This window comes from Rana temporaria, chromosome 13 (assembly GCF_905171775.1).
Source record: "Rana temporaria chromosome 13, aRanTem1.1, whole genome shotgun sequence".
NCBI lineage: Eukaryota > Metazoa > Chordata > Amphibia > Anura > Ranidae > Rana > Rana temporaria.
The window spans coordinates 77,176,944-77,201,861 of record NC_053501.1 but is presented as its reverse complement, the minus strand read 5'-3'; the positions used below and the strand labels follow the sequence as shown (position 1 = coordinate 77,201,861).

Genomic DNA, 24,918 nt, shown 5'->3' with positions numbered 1-24,918 from the left:
CTATGACCATCACTATACCACTATGACATCACAATATCACTATGACATCACACCACTATGACATCACTATACCACTATGACATCACACCACTATGACCATCACTATACCACTATGACATCACTATACCACTATGACATCACACCACTATGACCATCACTATACCACTATGACATCACAATACCACTATGACATCACTATGACATCACAATACCACTATGACATCACTTTGACATCACACCACTATGACCATCACTATACCACTATGACAATCCAATACCACTATGACATCACAATACCACTATGACATCACACCACTATGACCATCACTATACCACTATGACATCACAATACCACTATGACATCACTATACCACTATGACATCACACCACTATGACCATCACTATACCACTATGACATCACAATACCACTATGACATCACACCACTATGACATCACTATACCACTATGACATCACACCACTATGACCATCACTATACCACTATGACCATCACTATACCACTATGACATCACTATACCACTATGACCATCACAATATCACTATGACATCACTATACCACTATGATATCACACCACTATGACCATCACTATACCCCTATGACCACCACCATGACATCACTATACCTCTATGACATCACTATACCACTATGACATGACTATACCACTATGACATCACAATACCACTATGACATCACTATGACATCACACCACTATGACCATCACTATACCACTATGACATCACAATACCACTATGACATCACACCACTATGACCATCACTATACCACTATGACATCACTATACCACTATGACATCACAATACCACTATGACATCACTATGACATCACACCACTATGACCATCACTATACCACTATGACATCACAATACCACTATGACATCACAATACCACTATGACATCACACCACTATGACCATCACTATACCACTATGACATCACACCACTATGACATCACTATACCACTATGACATCACACCACTATGACCATCACTATACCACTATGACATCACTATACCACTATGACATCACAATACCACTATGACATCACTATGACATCACACCACTATGACCATCACTATACCACTATGACATCACAATACCACTATGACATCACTATACCACGATGACATCACTATATCACTATGACATCACATCAGAGCCTAGAGGTTGATGACATCATCGGGGTAATCTCCGGGGCCCATCACCCACACCGTGATCCCCATCCCCCGCACCTCGGGGAGGATCTATGACATCACACCACTATGACATCACTATACCACTATGACATCACAATATCACTATGACATCACATCAGAGCCTGGAGGTTGATGACATCATCGGGGTAATCTCCGGGGCCCATCACCCACACCGTGATCCCCATCCCCCGCACCTCGGGGAGGATCTATGACATCACACCACTATGACATCACTATACCACTATGACCATCACTATACCACTATGACATCACTATACCACTATGACATCACTATACCACTATGACATCACTATACCACTATGACATCACAATACCACTATTACATCACTATGACATCACACCACTATGACCATCACTATACCACTATGACATCACCATACCACTATGACATCACTTTACCACGATGACATCACTATATCACTATGACATCACATCAGAGCCTGGAGGTTGATGACATCATCGGGGTAATCTCCGGGGCCCATCACCCACACCGGGATCCCCATCCCCCGCACCTCGGGGAGGATCTATGACATCACACCACTATGACATCACTATACCATTATGACATCACAATATCACTATGACATCACACCACTATGACATCACTATACCACTATGACATCACACCACTATGACCATCACTATACCACTATGACATCACTATACCACTATGACATCACAATACCACTATGACATCACTATGACATCACACCACTATGACCATCACTATACCACTATGACATCACACCACTATGACCATCACTAATACCACTATGACATCACTAATACCACTATGACGTCACTATACCACTATGGCATCACAATACCACTATGACATCACTATACCAATATGACATCACAATACCACTATGACATCACACCACTATGACATCACTATGACATCACACCACTATGACCATCACTATACCACTATGACATCACAATACCACTATGACATCACTATGACATCACACCACTATGACCATCACTATACCACTATGACATCACAATACCACTATGACATCACTATGACATCACACCACTATGACCATCACTATACCACTATGACATCACAATACCACTATGACATCACAATACCACTATGACATCACACCACTATGACATCACACCACTATGACATCACTATACCACTATGACATCACACCACTATGACCATCACTATACCACTATGACATCACTATACCACTATGACATCACACCACTATGACCATCACTATACCACTATGACATCACAATACCACTATGACATCACTATACGATGACATCACTATATCACTATGACATCACACCACTATGACATCACTATACCACTATGACCATCACTATACCACTATGACATCACTATGCCACTATGACATCACAATATCACTATGACATCACACCACTATGACATCACTATACCACTATGACATCACACCACTATGACCATCACTATACCACTAAGACATCACTATACCACTATGACATCACTATGACATCACAATACCACTATGACCATCACTATACCACTATGACATCACAATACCACTATGACATTACTATACCACTATGACATCACACCACTATGACCATCACTATACCACTATGACATCACTATACCACTATGACCATCACAATATCACTATGACATCACACCACTATGACATCACTATACCACTATGACATCACACCACTATGACCATCACTATACCCCTATGACCACCACTATGACATCACTATACCACTATGACATCACTATACCACTATGACATCACTATACCACTATGACATCACAATGACATCACACCACTATGACCATCACTATACCACTATGACATCACAATACCACTATGACATCACAATACCACTATGACATCACACCACTATGACCATCACTATACCACTATGACATATCTATACCACTATGACATCACAATACCACTATGACATCACTATGACAATACACCACTATGACCATCACTATACCACTATGACATCACAATACCACACTGACATCACAATACCACTATGACATCACACCACTATGACCATCACTATACCACTATGACATCACTATACCACTATGACATCACTATACCACTATGACATCACACCACTATGACCATCACTATACCACTATGACATCACTATACCACTATGACATCACAATACCACTATGACATCACTATGACATCACACCACTATGACCATCATTATACCACTATGACATCACAATACCACTATGACATCACTATACCACGATGACATCACTATATCACTATGACATCACACCAGAGCCTGGAGGTTGATGACATCATCGGGGTAATCTCCGGGGCCCATCACCCACACCGTGATCCCCATCCCCCGCACCTCGGGGAGGATCTATGACATCACACCACTATGACATCACTATACCACTATGACATCACAATATCACTATGACATCACATCAGAGCCTGGAGGTTGATGACATCATCGGGGTAATCTCCGGGGCCCATCACCCACACCGTGATCCCCATCCCTCGCACCTCGGGGAGGATCTATGACATCACACCACTATGACATCACTATACCACTATGACATCACACCACTATGACCATCACTATACCACTATGACATCACTATACCACTATGACATCACAATACCACTATGACATCACTATGACATCACACCACTATGACCATCACTATACCACTATGACATCACTATACCACTATGACATCACTATACCACTATGACATCACTATGACATCACACCACTATGACCATCACTATACCACTATGACATCACAATACCACTATGACATCACTTTACCACGATGACATCACTATACCACTATAACATCACTATACCACTATGACATCACTATGACATCACAATACCACTATGACATCACTATGACATCACACCACTATGACCATCACTTTACCGCTATGACATCACAATACCACTATGACATCACACCACTATGACATCACACCACTATGACCATCACTATACCACTATGACATCACAATACCACTATGACATCACTATGACATCACAATACCACTATGACATCACACCACTATGACCATCACTATACCACTATGACATCACTATACCACTATGACATCACAATACCACTATGACATCACTATGACATCACACCACTATGACCATCACTATACCACTATGACATCACAATACCACTATGACATCACACGACTATGACCATCACTATACCACTGACATCACACCACTATGACATCACTATACCACTATGACATCACACCACTATGACCATCACTATACCACTATGACATCACTATACCACTATGACATCACACCACTATGACCATCACTATACCACTATGACATCACAATACCACTATGACATCACTATACGATGACATCACTATATCACTATGACATCACACCACTATGACATCACTATACCACTATGACCATCACTATACCACTATGACATCACTATACCACTATGACATCACAATATCACTATGACATCACACCACTATGACATCACTATACCACTATGACATCACACCACTATGACCATCACTATACCACTATGACATCACTATACCACTATGACATCACTATGACATCACAATGCCACTATGACCATCACTATACCACTATGACATCACAATACCACTATGACATTACTATACCACTATGACATCACACCACTATGACCATCACTATACCACTATGACATCACTATACCACTATGACCATCACAATATCACTATGACATCACACCACTGTTAGGGTTAAGTACTCTCACGATCGGACCCCGTTGTTCCTTATCTCAAGGCGCAGCGCTGTGAAATCACTTCTGAACCCATAAATTGCACACTGAGACGAGTTCAGGGAATGATCTAATGGTATATCTTTATTCATGGCTTTTATAATATTCTACAAGCAGTAAGATAACAGAAGAAATTAACCTGTTCATACATCAGGTGGAAGTACTAATATGGTCTTAGCATCTTATGGTACAACAACAAGTTTATCAGCAGACATGTTCTCAAAACAATACATTGAAATGCGTCTTTAACACAGAACTCTGTCTATAAACTCCAAAACATAAGATAAGCGTTAAAGGTCGAATAACAAGCTACGTTCTATAAACAAATGGTTACTTAGAACAGGCTAAAACAGAGAGAGAATAATAATGTCTTGACGAGATGAATTTAAGATGGATACTTATTCCTAAGATGGAGTCACAGTGGCTCACATCCTTTCAATCGTCTCTTTGATTCATGAAATGAATCATAAATATACATGGTGACCCATCTTATATACACATATGGGGTGATACACCTGTAGTGCCCCCTTACTTTCAGTATGGGCACTACGCTAAATTAGTGGGAAAAGGGGAGAGCTTATTCAGCTCTCATTCACAATTTGCTAAATTTTGGGCCGCTGTCATCTCAGAACTGTCCTGTAGGTCAGTCTGCGTTCCAGGGGTGTGTTACCACTCCCGGGCGGCAGTTGGCGCTAGAGGGGTTCTGGCGGACTCACCTTCCCCAGCAGCCAGAGGAGTGGTTCCCCTCACTAGGTATGCTGGAGGAGGTCATATCCGGGGCAGCAGCCTTGGCTTGAGGCCTTCTTCTTCCGCGGGGTTCGAGTTCCAGGTACGGTACCCACATTCAGGGTGTGCGTATCCCTGGACCTCGCTGCTGTGGCCTACCCAGCCAAAGTTGCGCATCATGCAGAGCTCCATCCGGACATAAAGAGGGGTCCCAGTGACTAGCTGGGGCCTGAACCTCTCCAAAGAGGATCCTAAGCTGAGAGCTGCACGGTGGGGGATCGGCTTCTGCGGGGTAGCGCTGCACACCTAGTAATACAGAGAATTACAACTTATACATGATTTCTAATAACTACAAGTCCCAAGTCCCGCCACACCTCTGAAGGGGAGCGATGACTCGCAGTCCAAGGACCGCGGCTATGGGACGCTCTACTCACAGATATTTGGATGGACGTAAACCATCGGGCCTTCAGAAAAAACCTAAGATACATCTACTGTGAAACACGGCTAGACGATGATATTTGATACAGCGTCTCGAGGTGTTTCAGTATACATTCAAAGCGCTGTACAAGTTACTCATTTGGAGTGTCTTTAGAAACTCACTTGAACACATTTATAAGCTTCCAGATTGCATAAGGCACTAGATCCTTGGGGGGCGCTAGGCCCCCTTTCCATTTATATAATTATGGCCCTGAGATTAAGAATCTCATGCTCTACCGACTGAGCTTATACAACATTAAAAACATAAGTAAAGTATTACTGCAAAGATTAGGATCACTATTTCTCTATGAGCACAATATCCTTAAACTAGGAGAAAAATACCACCAACTCCAGACCCATCCGCCCAAATCTTCAAATCTCTCTCTGTGGCATGTGTCTGGAGATTCAATAACCATCTAGCAGTGCCACTGTACCCATAGTACTAGTACTGGCATTTGGGTATGTGCTGGCTGCTCTAATAGCTGATTTTGCAATGTACAATGTACTCTAAAAACAGAAAAAACTACAAAAAGAACCCTTGTGTATATCAGGAAAAAAACAGTGGAAGTCATAAATGACCTGGGACAAATGTCCCGCTGAGCAATGTATATATATAGTCATGCTGTGACACTACCTTACCCTGTTCTCCTGCTCAATCCCAAAAAGGCATTATCAGTCCTAGCCTTTGGAATAACTCTGTATCTGCCCAAACTTTGAGCAGACAGGTGTTGACAATTTAGGTAATATTTATAGTTGGTCCGCCCAGGGTCAATGATGTTCCCATCCCCTACCACCATCGCTCAGGAGGTACACCTGGGACCTGAAACACTTCTGGAAAAGGAACTCCTCAGGGCAAAGCTTTCCACCACGTTCTTTTTGGTGAGGACACCTGCCATAATCCTACAATTGCCCCCTGCATTACAAACATAACGAGGAGGCCAAATCTGGGTGCTACAACCACAGTACTATTCAGATACCTTCACTCGGGCACCCGGATATATTTCTGATACTTCCGGAAGGGAGGTTCAGCCCCTGGTGACACCTTTGGTAGCAGGTAAAACAAGAAGTGATATATTATAAAACCAATTGTGGTGAATTTTACCCTCTTAGACTATGTTCATTCACCAGGGCAGCCATAACTGCTTGTGACTAAAGACACATTCCGTGTGTCAGGCTTCAGAGTTGTGGAGGGGCCAGCCTAGTGGGGGTTGTGGCAGCATCAGGGGTGACGTGGAGGGGCCAGAGTAGCTGACAGACATAAGAGATATTCTGAAGATGCCCCCTGCGGACCACTTGTTCTTCTCGTCCTGGGGTCCTTTAAAAGTCGTTATTTTTCCCAGCTATACTGGGCCAGAACTAGGTGGAATCTGTGAGTTTGCACAGAACCATCAAGTGTCCGGGGCTGTTATGCAGCATCCTTAGCCGCCTGGCATGGCTACTGAAAGCTGGGCCCGGTCTGCTCCCACCGCTGCCACCACCTTGGGGCCTGGTCTGCTCTTCCGTAGAGGCTAGGGGCTAGAGGCTAGGGCCTGCGCTTCCACATGTGAGCCTCAAAAGCTAGGATGGCTACCTCAGCAAGAACCTAAAGCTGAAAACAGCCAATCAATCTAACTTATTGCTTGATTGATTTACCTGCCGAAGTAAAACAACTTCTGGCCCTTTTGGTGAGACCAAAAGAAACCCTCTCTCTCTCTGTATACAAACATATCCACTGACCTCAAGTAAAGGATCCAATGACTCTGAATACAGAGTGTCCTTCTGGGTGTAAACTCCACCCGTCCTTACAACCGGCCTCCAACGAGTAACTACATAACGTAGCAGGGCTGATCTATGTGTAGGTGTGTCTCTCAGGTGGGCTTGCAAATGTGGTCTGGAGCATAATTGCATAGACCCCAAAGGTACATAACCCGGAGGATATTATCCACCAGGTTAGTCATCAGCCGTGAAGGATACATTTCCAGAAGATTGGCTAGCCCACAAGGGAATGCCCTGTCCTCGTCCACCAGGACGCTAAAACATATTTGCTGAACCCATCACTATGAAGTGAAATGGTATATGGCAGTGGTATGGCACATCAGATAAGACTGGTGCTCGAAGTACAATTAAACTATTAATTTCCCTCAAGTCCTGCAGCTACAGGGTTTATAGAGGTGTTCTGTTCTGGGATATTCAGTTATCCCCCTTTTTTTTTTTTTATATATGTCACAGAACAGGGCTATGTACAGCATCACTACATTTACTCAGCTAATACACAGATTTATACTCAATAAGCATTTAAAATGTTATGCTCCTCAACGGCTGTGCTTACAAAAACCTATATGACAATATTTTGCACAGAGATACCCTGATATGTGGCTGTTAATGTGCAAAAATCAGTTTTTCAAAATAAACCTCTAGTCAAGAAAAAAATACCTTGCTGGACCCATATACAATCAGTTCCTTCTGCCTCATTGTCCCCTATCTCATGTATGTGTCCTGTTTCTGTCAGGAATGGTAGAGGGGGGCAAGGGAAAAAGAGGGGGGGGGAATGTTTTTTTTTTAAAAAAAAACTCTATATCCCTGGCCTCTTGTGATAGCTTGTCTACCTCCTTTCTATGTTGGGTGATAATTTCACAATAATCCGGGATCTCAACGGATGTATTATGAACCCAAGTGCAACACTCATAGCCCTTAGTGACATTACCTAGGCCCGTGAGTGCAGCACTTATGCTTTTAACGGCCAGGAATTCTAATTGCTCCTGATTGCTCTAGTTTCTATATTTAATTTGGAAATATCATCAGGATTTTCCTTCAGTACATCATCAATAATACTCATGTAATCATTGAGCCTCTTCATTCAACCTATTTCCCAATCTGTACTAGAAGGGAACCAGACCCAGGCCATATTATTAATACATTTTGAGAGGATACCTGGGGTACAAACTAGTTTTAAGAAGGTGTCCTCTCTTACTATCACCTAATATCCCTCTCTACTGGGACCATGGCCGCTGACTAACACCATCACTGGGATTCTAAATAAGGATAATATAGATAATATCCTTGCAACAGATGTATGTATAATCAAAGGTTTAAAGGCAACCTTTGAAAAATTCTCCTTAGCTCATAAGAGAGACCGGAGAATGTCATACCTCACAATAATTGGCCTACTATAGAGGTGGGTTGGCGCCTAGGAATAAAGGGTCTGGGGTACAGAAGAAGGAGCTATACCGCGATGCTACTGGAAGTGCAGCATGTTGGCAAGTCGTAGACTTCTTGTGGAACTACCTAACTTAAAGCACAAACCTTTAAATCCATCAATGGCCTGGGTTGTCTACTCAAAGCATTGCTGTTTAACCACTAACATGTATGTTGGTCTGAGATTGTTCATAAAAGTTTGGATCATCAGACTGTGCCATCTAACACACCCTCCCCTGTCTTTTGTCCACAGGCGACTGAAATGTCAGTAACGTGGAGTTAAGTTCGGGGGTGTGATAGAAAGAGGTGCTGTGGGAGAAGTTTAAGATAACTTGTGAAGGTGTCTGTCATTGAGGGGCTTGGACCCCTCGTGGAGTTCCCTAACTTAAAACACCAATCTGGTGCATGACTCCTACCTGTGATCTGGAAAATAAGAGTATTATCAGAGTATTTCCTAGTAACACTTGTAAGGTGTACGTGGGGTGTACCTTTTAAGAGAGGAGTGAAATTCAAAGGTACGGCTATCAGGGGAATTCTACTGGACCCAGGGTGCAGCTTGCTACATATCCAGCAAGCTGGAAGCTTTCTTGTGACATCAGTAAGACAAACAAGTGGGGTACCATTTTAGAGGAGTAGCCTTAAAAAGGAATTTTAGTGGTACCCTTGGATTTTACTACCTGTCCAACATTTGTAATATGATGATTTCCTACCATAAGCATATTTAAACTTAAACTTTAAAAATAACATTTTGTCGGTAAAACCTTCACCGATTTTCTGTCTTCATTCTAGCATGGCTTTCAGCATGGCTAGAGTTAGTTCTTTACCCACAGATGTCTTTCATGACACCTAAATCTTCTGGGTGATATATACAGTTAGTTATAATCCACGTTGGGGGAACACTGGAAGCATGGTCACCCCCAAGAGTGTCCAAGGTTTCTCAGGACCTGGAGCAGAAAACAAAGTCTTTTGCTGTATTCGCTTCTCGAGGATTTATAACACCTGCTTCACCTCCTGTCTAAAACTCTATTAACATTTGCTTCACCTCTTATGTCCGCAACTGAAGCTTTTAGCTGTGTCTTGCCTTGCTTCGCACAATCCACTTTGACCTTTTTTTTCGACTGGCATGGATCCAGGCTTGGGAATTCTCCAACAAACAAAGGTTAGGATTTCACCACTAGGATGGCTGTCCGGATCACCGGGACTTCTAGTGGTAGGAGGTCCAAAGGGATGTGTTGGTTTCTGTGAACAGAAAGAAGAGATGTGCGAGCAACATTTCCTTCAACTTGGACTCAATTATCTTTGACATTTTTCCCTCCCTTATCTGATCAAGATCTTCTAAGATAAGGGGTGTCCTGGCCCTTCTCATAAGAATCTCAAATGGAAACTACCCTGTGGTTTTACCAGGACATTTCTGATCTCGGAAAGAACTACTAGCAACATTTTATTACATTTATGGAACATTTGCAATGGACACCCTTACCCAGGAATGATTTCCTGCGTGAGTATATCTCTTGTGGATTCGAATGTTTCCACTCATCGTGAGAATATATCCACGATGACTAAAATGTATTCTTGCTCTGTCCCTTTCTTGGCATGTGGGTAAAAATTATTCCAAAGAAAGGAGATTTAGAAGCAAAAACCAAAAGAATTCTGTATGGGAGAATACTGGCTAAATAGTATCCACCTGGTGGATAATATCAGCTAAACAATGTGTTCATCCGGGCAATAGAGTGAAGAAACAAATGCTCAGCAAGAAATGGAACATTACTTTGAAAAGTGTGCCATCTCAAAAATGGAATGCAAGGTTTACAAAAAACGAGTGCTCCCGTCTGAGCCTGCGCGGGTTTTGAACCGACGCTTTTCCGTACTAACCATCGGTTTTGGACCGAAGGAAAACAGACCGATAGCCTATACACACGAACACATCCATGATGACTGCTGCTGGTATGTGAGTGAAATTCATTCATAGACGAATGAAAGTGTAGTACGGGATACAGGGGAGGTGTTCATATTTCACCCTGTGTGGTATGTTTGGATTATTCACGATATATGTGATGTACTGTGACACATATAAATATATATATTTAACGAGCAGGTTTGCCAACCTCTATGACCTACCCCATGGTAGGTGCACTGGCTGCGGGGATGCATGGACCAGCTGCGGGGACTATCTTCCCCTCTTTCAAAAAAAACTATTAAGTTTATGTATAAAAAGCAGGTTGTGGGGAGATATGTGAAAAGGAAAAAGGTACAGCGGGGAGATATATTCTGCGTGATATATCTGCGTGTTTGTCTGCGTGCTTGCTCCGGGGGCTCTATATGGGTTGTGGCTGGCACCTGAGGGCTAGGGGAACTGGAGGAATTTTGCCAGAAACTTGGCATCCTTTTAGGTTGGGTCCGAAGACAGAATTTCTTCTGCTTCAACCCTGAACTCATGTTAAAACCAGTGCTTTGCTATGTTCAACCCATCTTCTTCCACAAAAAACAAAAAAGGCAAACAACTCTATATACATATATACAATGTATCATAGTACCTTATGTGCCATAAACAATACAAATAATAAATGCACAAATTCCCAAATAATAAATGCACAAATTTAATATTCTGGCACGCTCAACCCAATTTCTTAATTCATTCCAAACTCCTCCTTCCCTTCACAAGTACGGAAGGAGGGGTGAGGAGGCGATGATAGGAGGTGGTATTTGAGGCGAAAAAAGCGGAAGAGGCGATTCACTGCGGAACCTCACTCATACCTCATACTTTTTCAAATGCTTTGTTTCTGTCAGCCAACGGACCCCAGACACTGATTGACTACTTAACCGCTGTCAACAAAAATAGAATGGCAATTAACCGTTTGCCACCGCGGCCGCTTTTCTGTAAACAGAGGGTTTCACCCGTCTTTTTGGTCTGGGGGTCCATTGACCCTTAACATCAGCATTTGCAATTTTACATATTTACTCACAGTGTGATTTACTCACAGAACACCTTTGTTCGTAGAGGTACAAGACTCTCATGTACCCTCACATAATTACAAACAATCACTTTATATACAATATCACCTTTACACAAATACACAAATACCAATTTTTTTATATTTGTCACATGACAGAAAAGAACAGTGACAGAGGTCTGTCTCCCAACTGCTTTAGGCCTAACAAAAGAAATAGCATTTCCTTTGAACCGTAAACAGCTCCCCTCTGTCATCCGCAAACTATATACAACCAGGGCGTTTTAGTGTTATTTACAATATCTTAGTAACAGAGCTACGAGGTCAAAAACTGTCTTTGTTTAATGTTTTCCCAGTAAAAACTGTAAACTCCCAGAGTTATGCGTTTTCCAAAAACGCTTTGTGTTTCCAAAACACTTTACTATCTGACCTCTGTCTAAATTACACAGATGGTTGCAAAGACTCGTCTTTTTGCTGGGTTTGACCTGTAGATCACCCTTTACTAGACAGCTTTACCTTAAAAATGCAGAAGGGGGTGTAACTTGTAAGTCTGATTCCCCTTCTGCCCCCCTTACTGGTCCCTTGTCAGTGTCCATAGCTACTCCAGGAATATCCCTTTCTGCTACCAGGGGCTGGGTATTTAGAGTCCCCATAGGGACGGTCTGTGCACTATCTTGTTTTGCAGCTGATAACTGCGCAGCGGGCTTCTGTGCCAAATTTTTTGTCACGGGCTGAGCTTGGTATACTGCTGCAGCCGAAAATCCCTTATCTGATACTGTTAGCGTGGGGTAAAAACATTGCACATCCTCTTGTGGGGGTGGTTTTCCCATTATTTGTGAAATGTCACAGGGGTCCAGGTGATACAGTGACCGGGGGCAAACTAAAAGATTGTTTCTCCCCCTTTCTACCTGACCCCGGAGTCCTTCAACAGTTAACCCTTCCTTGAAAACAATTGGCACATGTAGGTTTAACCTCAGCACCTGGACTCTGGGTTTACCATTGCGAAATAACTGACCCTTTCCCATCCTTGACCGATAGCCACCTGGCATGCTTGCTAATAAGTATGTGTGGCTGCCACAATAACAAAACAATACACCCACAACACATTCAGAACATCTGCGAGACATTAATAATGTTCCTATACTCTAAAATATGTCTGATTTACCGTAATATCAAACCAATAGTCTACTTACATTATCCTGGGCACTTAACAGGCACTAAACAATATTCTTATTACTTCTATACAGGATTATCCTTATACAAGACCTAAAAAATGTAGGGGTGCAGACTGGCGCCGACTGACTTTAGACAGTCCCAGCGTGGTTGTTCGGGCGGCTCCTGTTTGCGGGAGTTTTAATATAAACCGTCAAAACAGAGAATGAACTCCTGCAAATGGCCCAGAGTTTGCCCCATGAACTCTTGTGGTACAGGGAAATGGCAATTAACTTTATACCACAACTGGTTGTTGCAATAGCGTTTTGGGCGGGCTGATGTAACAGATAAATGGTGTAAGTTATATGGTGTCTCACTAATATATCTGATAATGTGGAAGTTATGGCTAGGTCCTGTATGTTTCAGTAATATTCCACTCCTACAATATTCACAAAGTATATTATGGAACGACATCTACGTTTTGTATCACAAACAAAATTATCTTATTACTCTATGCGATAGAAACATAAGCAAAGTAACCTGAGTTATCGGAACAACGTGCCAATCTATTTTGTGTATACACCTTAAAATTTATAGTCACCCTGGACTTTGATGCGTTTCAAGGAACGCTCTATGTGTTTCCAAAACACTTCATGCGTTTTCCAAAAACGCTTTGTGTTTCCAAAACACTTTCTTAGTCCCCTAGGACTATGCAAAGACTTTCTAAAAGTCTTATTTGTGTGTTTCCAAAACACACCGTACTCCCTTTCCCACACAGATTTAAAAACTTCACATGATCGCGAGCAATATGTCACGGTAAGGTAAAAATAAATTTAAACACATACCTTGAATATTGCCGCCATCATGCTGCCGATACTACGCCAAAGCTGTTAGGGTTAAGTACTCTCACGATCGGACCCCGTTGTTCCTTATCTCAAGGCGCAGCGCTGTGAAATCACTTCTGAACCCATAAATTGCACACTGAGACGAGTTCAGGGAATGATCTAATGGTATATCTTTATTCATGGCTTTTATAATATTCTACAAGCAGTAAGATAACAGAAGAAATTAACCTGTTCATACATCAGGTGGAAGTACTAATATGGTCTTAGCATCTTATGGTACAACAACAAGTTTATCAGCAGACATGTTCTCAAAACAATACATTGAAATGCGTCTTTAACACAGAACTCTGTCTATAAACTCCAAAACATAAGATAAGCGTTAAAGGTCGAATAACAAGCTATGTTCTATAAACAAATGGTTACTTAGAACAGGCTAAAACAGAGAGAGAATAATAATGTCTTGACGAGATGAATCTAAGATGGATACTGTGAAGGATGTCAGTGTAAATCTCCCTGCTTGGTTCATGTGTCACAAGCTATTGACATGTTAATGACCCTTCCTCAGCCAGCTCCCTAGTTCAAATGGTAATTGATTTATTGTGTGTGGGAAGGAGACCGGCCTTACTGTTTACAATGATTAGATAATGGGCTCATGTTAATTATTCTGATTGCTTCATTGTGGTCAGGCTGTTACACCTAGTAATTAACTCCGCTGATGTCTTTATCTAAAGAAACATGTCTGCATGGTCGGCTCCGACTTGTCTCCTATAATCTGTATGGGAAACCCCACTGTGTGAGGGGGGCGTTCTTAACAGGCTGTAACCACATATAAGCTGAGTTTTTGTGTCAATAAAGTGTCTTGTTCCAGCAGTAAGCTTGTCTCATGTGTGGCTTTCTGGGCGATTCCAGGGATATCCCTCCTCGTGGAATATTGGGGTGAGTGTCGTTATGGGAAGAAGGGAACGTTGACGGGGATATCATACCGATACCGTCACAATTGGTTGGTAGCAGCGGGATTTTTCCCTTCTATTCCCCTTCACACCCGGATTCCAAGCAGACACTGGAAGAACTACTGGAAGTTCGTGGAAGGATCGCTAGCAACAAAACCAAGCGGGTCATCATAGCAGAATTAATGGAGCTAGACCAGGAGGACGGGATTGCAGCAACGCCAGCAGTACAAGAGATGGAGACACCAGTGATTCAGGAGGAGGAATCGCCAGCCAACAAGCTAATGAGAGAGAAGCTAGCGTGGTTCGGCCCGAACCCAACGCCGGATGTGGTTCTGAAAGTGATGGACCTGTTAGCGGAGGAGGCTAAACAAATAAGGGACGCAGAACTACAGAAGGATAAACAAATAAGGGACGCAGAACTACAGGAGGCTAAACAAATAAGGGACGCAGAACTCCAGAAGGCTAAAGAAATAAGGGACGCAGAGCTACAGGAGGCTAAACAAATAAGGGACGCAGAGCTACAGAAGGATAAACAAATAAGGGACGCAGAGCTACAGTTAAAACTGGCAGCAGTCCAACAAGCAGCCGCACATTCTCCAAACAGTGAGTACAGCACAGCAGACGCAAGGAAGATTCCGTTTAGCGCTTTTAAAGCTTTTGATGAAAAGGACTGTGAAATTGATAACTACCTGGCAGACTTTGAGCGACAATGTAACCTGCACCGAATTGCTAGAAGAGAGTGGGTTGCAATATTGTCAGGCAAACTGTCAGGCAAAGCTTCTGATGCTTTCCGGACCGTGCCAGATCAGGATATCCATAGCTACGCCCGGGTTAAAGAAGCGCTCCTGGCTCGTTATGCAGTAACCCCAGAGTCCCACCGACAGAAGTTCAGGGACTCACGCAAAACCACGAAAGACTCTTACGCAGAATGGGCATGCCAGCTGTCCCTGTCGGCCTCTAACTGGGTTAACAGCAGCCAGGCCACCACCGCAGAGGACATTTTGCAACTAATGCTCCTGGAGCAATTTTACAATCACATCCAGACGGATGTCAAAGATTGGGTGAGAGATCGCAGGCCCATGACTCTACCAGAGGCCGCGAAGTTGGCGGATGAATATGCGGATACTCGCAAGACAAACCAGGTCACACCACGGGTACAACCTCCACAACCAACGGCGCCCTCACACCCACCAGCCGCTAGATACCAACCGCCTAACAGACCGATGACATCTAGCCCTCGCTACCCACGCCAGGAGGACAACGAACAACGCTGCTTCCGGTGCAAACAGTTGGGTCACTTCAAGCAGAATTGCCCCATGAACGACAACACCAGGTCAAATTGGTCTCAACCTGGGTACCGCCCACCAGCAGCAGCCCATTGTGTAGACTCGGCTTGGGATCTCCAGGAGCTGGGTCCGGAAGAACCATTGGGCACCCCTTACGAAGCCCTCATGGTACAATCTGTTATTACGGACAACAGGGAACACCATTGTCAGCTGGTCATGGGCGACCGCCATGAGCCGGAGGGGCCTTGGAGGGAGCTGGGCAGAAAGAGGCACCGCCAGCTACCCTCCAAGAAGAAGAGGTCCTGGAAGTCATATAACCAGCGGACCTGGGAGGAGAAGAAGCGACTGGAGGAGATGGAATCGCAGCGGGCGCCCCAGATGCGGGCCGAGATGTTCGCCAAGGGCCCACCGGTGGCCCCTTACACCACCACCCAGTTCCTGATGATGAAGGACCACGTGGAGAGCCTGCAGGACATGAGCAAGCAGGATCTGATCCGTGAGTACATAGAGCTGGAGGAGTGCATAAGCCGCATGGAGGAGGAGAACAACCACCTGAGGTCACAGCGGGCTGACCCCCCCAGGCTCCATGAACTGGAGATGGAGCTGGAGAAGCTCAAAGAGGAGAACCGGCGGATGCGGAGGGAGCAGGGGGTGGCTGACCTTATGGGGCTCTGAGTCCCCTCTCCCCCCCCCCCCCCCCCGGACTCTGAGCACCAGTGCTACAGCATTTCAACAAATATAACTTTTTCTTTTTATGAATCTCCTGTGATTGTCACTTCAGAGCCATAACCTGCCCCCTCCCATAGCGGGACACCTAGACGGCGGCGCACAGACCCATTCGCTGTCTTCACACTGACTTCTGGTGACTTTGCAGATCGCACAAAGACTTGGGGACTGACCGGCGTGTGATCTGACGACCCGGTAGCATACCTGAGTCGGAAGCAGTTACCAATGGAGGTCAGTCACGCCAAACGGAGTTAACCTCGGACTAAAAGCTCTGAACCCGTCAACCCTACTGGACCAGGGAAGGTCCAACCGGGTTTGCCGGAGCAGGGAGAAAAAGGGGGGCCATTGTGAAGGATGTCAGTGTAAATCTCCCTGCTTGGTTCATGTGTCACAAGCTATTGACATGTTAATGACCCTTCCTCAGCCAGCTCCCTAGTTCAAATGGTAATTGATTTATTGTGTGTGGGAAGGAGACCGGCCTTACTGTTTACAATGATTAGATAATGGGCTCATGTTAATTATTCTGATTGCTTCATTGTGGTCAGGCTGTTACACCTAGTAATTATCTCCGCTGATGTCTTTATCTAAAGAAACATGTCTGCATGGTCGGCTCCGACTTGTCTCCTATAATCTGTATGGGAAACCCCACTGTGTGAGGGGGGCGTTCCTAACAGGCTGTAACCACATATAAGCTGAGTTTTTGTGTCAATAAAGTGTCTTGTTCCAGCAGTAAGCTTGTCTCATGTGTGGCTTTCTGGGCGATTCCAGGGATATCCCTCCTCGTGGAATATTGGGGTGAGTGTCGTTATGGGAAGAAGGGAACGTTGACGGGGATATCATACCGATACCGTCACAGATACTTATTCCTAAGATGGAGTCACAGTGGCTCACATCCTTTCAACCACTATGACATCACACCACTATGACCATCACTATACCCCTATGACCACCACTATGACATCACTATACCACTATGACATCACTATACCACTATGACATAACAATACCACTATGACATCACACCACTATGACCATCACTATACCACTATGACATCAAAATACCACTATGACATCACAATACCACTATGACCATCACTATACCACTATGACATCACACCACTATGACCATCACTATACCACTATGACATCACAATACCACTATGACATCACTATGACATCACAATACCACTATGACATCACACAACTATGACCATCACTATACCACTATGACATCACTATACCACTATGACATCACACCACTATGACCATCACTATACCACTATGACATCACAATACCACTATGACATCACACCACTATGACATCACTATGACATCACACCACTATGACCATCACTATACCACTATGACATCACAATATCACTATGACATCACACCACTATGACATCACACCACTATGACATCACACCACTATGACCATCACAATATCACTATGACATCACACCACTATGACATCACTATACCACTATGACATCACTATACCACTATGATCATCACTATACCACTATGACATCACAATACCACTATGACATCACACCACTATGACCATCACTATACCACTATGACATCACTATACCACTATGACCATCACAATATCACTATGACATCACTATACCACTATGACATCACACCACTATGACCATCACTATACCCCTATGACCACCACTATGACATCACTATACCACTATGACATCACTATACCACTATGACATCACAATACCACTATGACATCACACCACTATGACCATCACTATACCACTATGACATCACAATACCACTATGACATCACTATGACATCACAATACCACTATGACATCACACCACTATGACCATCACTATACCACTATGACATCACTATACCACTATGACATCACAATACCACTATGACATCACTATGACATCACACCACTATGACCATCACTATACCACTATGACATCACAATACCACTATGACATCACTATGACATCACAATACCACTATGACATCACACCACTATGACCATCACTATACCACTATGACATCACTATACCACTATGACATCACAATACCACTATGACATCACTATGACATCACACCACTATGACCATCACTATACCACTATGACATCACAATACCACTATGACATCACTATACCACGATGACATCACTATATCACTATGACATCACATCAGAGCCTGGAGGTTGATGACATCATCGGGGTAATCTCCGGGGGCCCATCACCCACACCGTGATCCCCATCCCCCGCACCTCGGGGAGGATCTATGACATCACACCACTATGACATCACTATACCACTATGACATCACAATATCACTATGACATCACATCAGAGCCTGGAGGTTGATGACATCATCGGGGTAATCTCCGGGGCCCATCACCCACACCGTGATCCCCATCCCCCGCACCTCGGGGAGGATCTATGACATCACACCACTATGACATCACTATACCACTATGACATCACAATATCACTATGACATCACATCAGAGCCTGGAGGTTGGTGACATCATCGGGGTAATCTCCGGGGCCCATCACCCACACCGTGATCCCCATCCCCCGCACCTCGGGGAGGATCTATGACATCACACCACTATGACATCACTATACCACTATGACCATCACTATACCACTATGACATCACTATACCACTATGACATCACACCACTATGACCATCACTATACCACTATGACATCACTATACCACTATGACATCACTATACCACTATGACATCACAATACCACTATGACATCACAATACCACTATGACATCACTATGACATCACACCACTATGACCATCACTATACCACTATGACATCACAATACCACTATGACATCAATTTACCACGATGACATCACTATATCACTATGACATCACATCAGAGCCTGGAGGTTGATGACATCATCGGCCCATCACCCACACCGTGATCCCCATCCCCCGCACCTCGGGGAGGATCTATGACATCACACCACTATGACATCACTATACCACTATGACATCACAATATCACTATGACATCACACCACTATGACATCACTATACCACTATGACATCACACCACTATGACCATCACTATACCACTATGACATCACTATACCACTATGACATCACTTTGACATCACAATACCACTATGACATCACACCACTATGACCATCACTATACCACTATGACATCACACCACTTCGACCATCACTAATACCACTATGACATCACTATGACATCACAATACCACTATGACATCACACCACTATGACCATCACTATACCACTATGACATCACAATACCACTATGACATCACACCACTATGACATCACTATACCACTATGACATCACAATACCACTATGACATCACAATATCACTATGACATCACACCACTATGACATCACTATACCACTATGACATCACACCACTATGACATCACACCACTATGACCATCACTATACCACTATGACATCACTATACCACTATGACATCACTATACCACTATGACATCACACCACTATGACCATCACTATACCACTATGACATCACAATACCACTATGACAACACTATACCACTATGATATCACACCACTATGACCATCACTATACCACTATGACATCACAATATCACTATGACATCACTATACCACTATGACATCACACCACTATGACCATCACTATACCACTATGACATCACTATACCACTATGACATCACTATGACATCACAATACCACTATGACATCACTATGACATCACACCACTATGACCATCACTATACCACTATGACATCACACCACTATGACCATCACTAATACCACTATGACATCACTAATACCACTATGACGTCACTATACCACTATGACATCACAATACCACTATGACATCACTATGACATCACACCACTATGACCATCACTATACCACTATGACATCACAATACCACTATGACATCACACCACTATGACCATCACTATACCACTATGACATCACAATACCACTATGACATCACTATGACATCACACCACTATGACCATCACTATACCACTATGACATCACTATACCACTATGACATCACTATACCACTATGACATCACAATACCACTATGACATCACACCACTATGACCATCACTATACCACTATGACATCACAATACCACTATGACATCACACCACTATGACATCACACCACTATGACATCACTATACCACTATGACATCACACCACTATGACATCACAATACCACTATGACATCACTATACGATGACATCACTATATCACTATGACATCACACCACTATGACATCACTATACCACTATGACCATCACTATACCACTATGACATCACTATACCACTATGACATCACAATATCACTATGACATCACACCACTATGACATCACTATACCACTATGACATCACACCACTATGACCATCACTATACCACTATGACATCACTATACCACTATGACATCACTATGACATCACAATACCACTATGACATCACAATACCACTATGACATTACTATACCACTATGACATCACACCACTATGACCATCACTATACCACTATGACATCACTATACCACTATGACCATCACAATATCACTATGACATCACACCACTATGACATCACTATACCACTATGACATCACACCACTATGACCATCACTATACCCCTATGACCACCACTATGACATCACTATACCACTATGACATCACTATACCACTATGACATCACTATACCACTATGACATCACAATGACATCACACCACTATGAATATACAAGAACAAGTCTCCTGCGCTCTGATATTTTGAAGGGAATACTATGCAGTGGTGCAGTTCAATTAAAAGTTATCATCTAGAGTCTTGCAGCCCTCCTCAGAATCGTGGGTATTCATGAAACTATAAAAGAGAAGAAAAAGAGCGGAAGGCGCACCGACCTCGTGTGATACTGATAAAAAATGTATTTATTCCAATAGTAAAATCAATGGTTATACTCACAAATTTGGAGTTAAAAACAGGCTTTAAAAATGAATACAGCAGATATCCAGCATCGTCAGTGGAACACGAATAATCGTTTGAACCAATCAGTAGAAATAAAAGCTTTTGTGAGTATAACCATTGATTTTACTATTGGAATAAATACATTTTTTATCAGTATCACACGAGGTCGGTGCGCCTTCCGCTCTTTTTCTTCTCTATCACACCACTATGACCATCACTATACCACTATGACATCACAATACCACTATGACATCACAATACCACTATGACATCACACCACTATGACCATCACTATACCACTATGACATATCTATACCACTATGACATCACAATACCACTATGACATCACTATGACAAAACACCACTATGACCATCACTATACCACTATGACATCACAATACCACTATGACATCACTATGACATCACACCACTATGACCATCACTATACCACTATGACATCACACCACTATGACATCACTATACCACTATGACATCACACCACTATGACCATCACTATACCACTATGACATCACACCACTATGACATCACTATACCACTATGACATCACTATGACATCACACCACTATGACCATCACTATACCACTATGACATCACAATACCACTATGACATCACTATACCACGATGACATCACTATATCACTATGACATCACACCAGAACCTGGAGGTTGATGACATCATCGGGGTAATCTCCGGGGCCCATCACCCACACCGTGATCCCCATCCCCCGCACCTCGGGGAGGATCTATGACATCACACCACTATGACATCACTATACCACTATGACATCACAATATCACTATGACATCACATCAGAGCCTGGAGGTTGATGACATCATCGGGGTAATCTCCGGGGCCCATCACCCACACCGTGATCCCCATCCCCCGCACCTCGGGGAGGATCTATGACATCACACCACTATGACATCACTATACCACTATGACATCACACCACTATGACCATCACTATACCACTATGACATCACTATACCACTATGACATCACAATACCACTATGACATCACTATGACATCACACCACTATGACCATCACTATACCACTATGACATCACTATACCACTATGACATCACTATACCACTATGACATCACAATACCACTATGACATCACTATGACATCACACCACTATGACCGTCACTATACCACTATGACATCACTTTACCACGATGACATCACTATACCACTATGACATCACTATACCACTATGACATCACTATGACATCACAATACCACTATGACATCACACCACTATGACCATCACTATACCACTATGACATCACAATACCACTATGACATCACACCACTATGACATCACACCACTATGACCATCACTATACCACTATGACATCACAATACCACTATGACATCACTATGACATCACAATACCACTATGACCATCACTATACCACTATGACATCACTATACCACTATGACATCACAATACCACTATGACATCACTATGACATCACACCACTATGACCATCACTATACCACTATGACATCACTATGACATCACAATACCACTATGACATCACACGACTATGACCATCACTATACCACTATGACATCACACCACTATGACATCACTATACCACTATGACATCACACCACTATGACCATCACTATACCACTATGACATGACTATACCACTATGACATCACTATGACATCACACCACTATGACCATCACTATACCACTATGACATCACAATACCACTATGACATCACTATACGATGACATCACTATATCACTATGACATCACTATACCACTATGACCATCACTATACCACTATGACCATCACTATACCACTATGACATCACTATACCACTATGACATCACAATATCACTATGACATCACACCACTATGACATCACTATACCACTATGACATCACACCACTATGACCATCACTATACCACTATGACATCACTATACCACTATGACATCACTATACCACTATGACATCACAATACCACTATGACATCACAATACCACTATGACATTACTATACCACTATGACATCACACAAATATGACCATCACTATACCACTATGACATCACTATACCACTATGACCATCACAATATCACTATGACATCACACCACTATGACATCACTATACCACTATGACATCACACCACTATGACCATCACTATACCCCTATGACCACCACTATGACATCACTATACCACTATGACATCACACCACTATGACCATCACTATACCACTATGACATCACAATACCACTATGACAACACTATACCACTATGATATCACACCACTATGACCATCACTATACCACTATGACATCACAATATCACTATGACATCACACCACTATGACATCACTATACCACTATGACATCACACCACTATGACCATCACTATACCACTATGACATCACTATACCACTATGACATCACTATGACATCACACCACTATGACCATCACTATACCACTATGACATCACAATACCACTATGACATCACTATGACATCACAATACCACTATGACATCACACCAC

The 24,918-nt window shown here is 43.0% G+C and overlaps 1 protein-coding gene across 1 annotated transcript in view; it reads left to right on the top strand.

Moving 5' to 3' along the window:
* The window catches only part of ARG2 (arginase 2), a 202,217-nt gene that overhangs the window by 114,372 nt on the left and 62,927 nt on the right, over positions 1-24,918 (top strand). The window lies entirely within an intron of this gene.